Raw genomic sequence first — 4,116 nt, 5'->3', positions numbered from 1 at the left:
TGAATAATCAAGTCTACTCCTTCTCAATTACTGAGTCTTTTAGAGACACATGGGAGTGGAAGGGACAAGCCATTAATAAGAAGGGCAAAAATCAGAGAAAATTCTTTATGTCTTTACTAGGAAAAAATGGTTTGAATTACTGCATTTTATTCTTCATTTGCTCATGCTGCATTGCAGCTGCTGTGGGCATCATTGGGAATAATGCTGATTTTAACTTGGAACAGAGAAGGAAGCCTACTTCATACGGAACTAGAAATGCTTATCCACTACAAAGTGTCTATAACGTTCCCCTGGAGCCTTCTCTTCTCCAGGCTGAACCCCAGCTCTCTCAGCCTGTCTTCATAGAAGCGGTGCTCCAGCCCTTTGACCATCTTTGTGGTTGATCATCTTTGTGGACCTTCTCTGGACCCGCTCCAGCACTTCGATGTCCTTTTTGTGTTGGGGAATCCAAAGCTGGATGCAGTATTCCAGATCATCCAGTCCAACCCTTGCCATGGACAGGGACACCTCCCACCAGACCAGGTTGCTCAAAGCCCCATCCAACCTGGCCTTGAACACTGCCAGGTAGGGGGCATCCACAACTTCCCTGGGCAACCTGTGCCAGTGTCTCACCACCCTCATCATTACGTCCAGTCTTAATCTACCCACTTTCATTTGAAAACTATTGTCCTTTGTCCTGTCATTACAGGCCCTCATAAAAAGGTCTCTTTTGATCTTTCTTTAAGTAATTTTTCACTTTACTTAATACTTTAAGTATTGAAAGTTCACAATAAGGTCTCAATAAGGAGAAAGAAGTGGCCTACTGGATTGTGAGCCTCCATCACCAGCAGTGGCTGGCCCTGTGGCAGCAGTGGCAGAATAGAATGAATATCCTCGACTGGGTCAGAGAGCAGAGGGTGTCAAAGCGTCTTCTTGTAAAGCAGTAATCTTTGCTTGTAATTGTCTTCTTAACATAGAAGAGATGAGAGAAATTTTTTCCCTTGAGAGAAAAATAGCATTTATGTGAGATACAAATACTCTCTTTTTTCGTTTTTGTGAACAAGACAAAAGCTTCACCAAAATATCAGACAAGAGCAATTTTTCAAAGGGCTGAAATTGTCTGAAACAGAATTGTCACCCCTTTCACATGCATGATCTCTACTAAAGAATTCCTACCTTCAGTCTTGCTGCTCCAGTTAAAAACATGTTCACTGTGATACTGTGCAATGCAGTCTGCAACACTCTTTTTTTAGGCAGCTGCACTGAAGGCTGCATGGTTCTGTTCTAAGGATTGTGGATTTTCCTGCTTTTCCAAAGGGTCAGCTTCATTTTTCAGGAAATGTTTTCTCCTCTTCTCCTTCCTTTGACCAGAAAACACAGTGGTAATTATAGAGAACCTTTCCTGTAGTAAGTATGTGGTGGAAGAGCAACTTCAATTACTTCAAATAACTGAGGTTATTTTTAACAGGTTGGTTGGATCTAGTTGAACTCTATTTATTTAGTAGACATGTATTAGCACCTTGAAGTGCCTTTCTTTGGAGTAAGCATAACTGCAGGAGGACTGTCCTGTGCTCACTTATGGTCATGGTGGATTTGTGCCCATGCTTAGACACAAGTACTTGCCTAAATTCCATCAACTTCAGTGGGATGTAAGTGGTTGAATGCCACCTCAAAATGCAATGTTTTTCGAGTTTGAGATCTCAGTGTCTGCATACACTCTACATAAGAAGATGTTGAACACCCACAGTCACAGGGAAACCTCAAAGGTCTGGTAACCATTTGGTAAGCAATTCTATTTATTCTCAAGATGGTATGCTTCACTGCATTATGCTAAACCTATCTTAAGCAATCTCAAGAATTAGAGACCCATGAAACTCAAAAACCAGTGACTGCCATTGCACTGGGGGCAAGCTAGCTGCTAGCTTGTAGGGACATGGTGTGAGGTGGCTCTTTGCAGCTGTACGACCACATAGCTCTGACTCCAGCAGCAGCAGAAAGAGTGATCAGTGTCCTTGCACACCCTTTAGAACAAGCACTGCGTCCTCTAATTCCTAATTGGGTACTAAGTAAGAATAATTAGGCTTATTATTTCTGTCCTTATTCCTTTGATTACTAATAAATTATTAACCTCATATGGAAATTTGACTTTATAGACACTTTCTTTGTTCTGATCAGAAAGATCATCCCATAAAGCAAAATTATTAAGTTGGAGGGGGCCTTTAAAGGCAAAAATTCCCTTCATCAGGTCCATATAGGTAACTTCTCTGTTCAGCAGCTACCACAACAAACTCCAACAGGGCACAAATTATTGCTGAATTCCAGCCGAACTCCCTGTGTGAAGACAGATGGCATTAATACGAATAGCAATCAAATTATCACTCAGCTACTGCTACCTCCCCAGTGCAAGCATTGAAACCAAGACAGCATTTTAATTGGAAATTCATGTAAATATTTAGGCTAGATAGAGATGAAAACAGGGCATTATTTATGGATGGTTCTTAGCATCCCAACTGTTTCTGTTGCTGAGTTCCTCACAAAATAGATCAAAGAACAGTAGTAAGACAAAACGCTTTTTTTAAGTATTAATGATATATTCTTCAGAAATCCTAGGGGAACTTGCTAACACTGCAAGTGTTTGTTCCAGGTGTTTGTGATGTTAGCTAGCAGACTGGGTTTTATTTGCATCTTCTGTTCTTCCAGGCTCTGAGCTGGCAAATACCTTAAACGTCTGTGTAAGCCAGCTAGGCTTCATGGTATCAACTACTTGGAGGTGAAGGTCTTTTTCTGTTCAAGGTCTTCATGAAAAAGCCAGTCTTTAGTAAAAAAAAAAAAAAAAAAAAATTAGGTTTGCATCCGAGTTTTGAGCTGCTGGAGTGGGGGGGCTGCATTGCTGACAAAGAGGAGACAGCAGCCACAGCTGGGGGCTTACATGGGTGTGACATGGCCACAGAGGAGCCCTCGCTGAGTGTGAGAGGAAAAGCTGGTTTCTGTTTGCTTTGCCAGGTCCTGCACAGGGGAGGATTTGCTGTGCTCATATTTCTGCATTCGTGTTAGCACCAGAGGTCCTTGATTGGATTTTTTTTTCTTTTTTTTCTATCAATACCAGAAACCTGGTGTTGGGTTGATAAAAAGCAGATGTGGTAAAGAGAGGGAGTTTCAAATACTTGGTAGTCCAGATGCATTGATCTGGAGTGGCTGTTTTGTTTTTAATTATGGTGGGCATGCATGGCTCTCATTAACCCAAACAAGTAATGACATTTTCAGGAAGAGATGTCTACATTTTGCAAATTTTCTAAAATATGAGATTTGGGGTTAGAAAATTGCTATGTGTAATTCAAGGACTGTTAAATGTGCAAAGGAAAAGGCAGTTTAAAGTCTTGGATTTTTGAAAGCTGCACAGTACTAGCCTTTGTGTTCCTCTGTCAGCCTCAATAAATGCTCAGGTTTGGTGGGAGCAGAGCTAGATGAATTAAATTGATTATTCACTTTTTTTTCTTTCTGAACCATTGTGTGTTATTTCTTCCAGTACTTTACCACGATGTAGCTATAATTTCAAATGGGAGGCTTCAGATATACTTCTTTTACATCTGAAGTTTCTGGACCCCTCTGCCTTACAAAGAGTCAAGAACCAAATGTCATGAATTAAACAGTAAAGGGAAAAATAAAAAAGTGCCCACTGTGATCTCAACTCATTCTGGGTCCTGTTCCCTGCTCTGACCTGTGTCCACCTGGATACATGCAGGTGGGTTTATCCCGCTCTCGATGTCTCTCAGGCAGGAAATCCAGTCCAGAATCTGCGCTTGACCTTTCTCTTTTGGCTGTTACTAAATGGCCCTTGGGGGGCGGAATCAGCAGAGGCACACCTCGTTGCAGTTCAGCCAATGTTCAAGCGTTGGCTGACGTGAACCCTTCCCCCTTGAGAAGGGTTTGAAAGATGATGTTGCTGCCACCCAACTGCTGCATGCCCCCCTCCTGCCACATCCCACTCAAGGGCACCTTGGAGTGAGCAAATGTCATTCATGTAACCCAACGAAATAGGATTGGCCACTGCAGCAATTATTTTCATTTCCCTCACCTCCTTTTTGCCCTCTCATATTACCTGGGCTCCTGTCAGCGCACCAACTTGTTATTGCCTTT

The sequence above is a fragment of the Mesitornis unicolor genome, unplaced genomic scaffold (genome assembly GCF_000695765.1).
Source record: "Mesitornis unicolor isolate BGI_N332 unplaced genomic scaffold, ASM69576v1 scaffold20712, whole genome shotgun sequence".
NCBI lineage: Eukaryota > Metazoa > Chordata > Aves > Mesitornithiformes > Mesitornithidae > Mesitornis > Mesitornis unicolor.
This window is presented reverse-complemented; position numbering follows the sequence as displayed.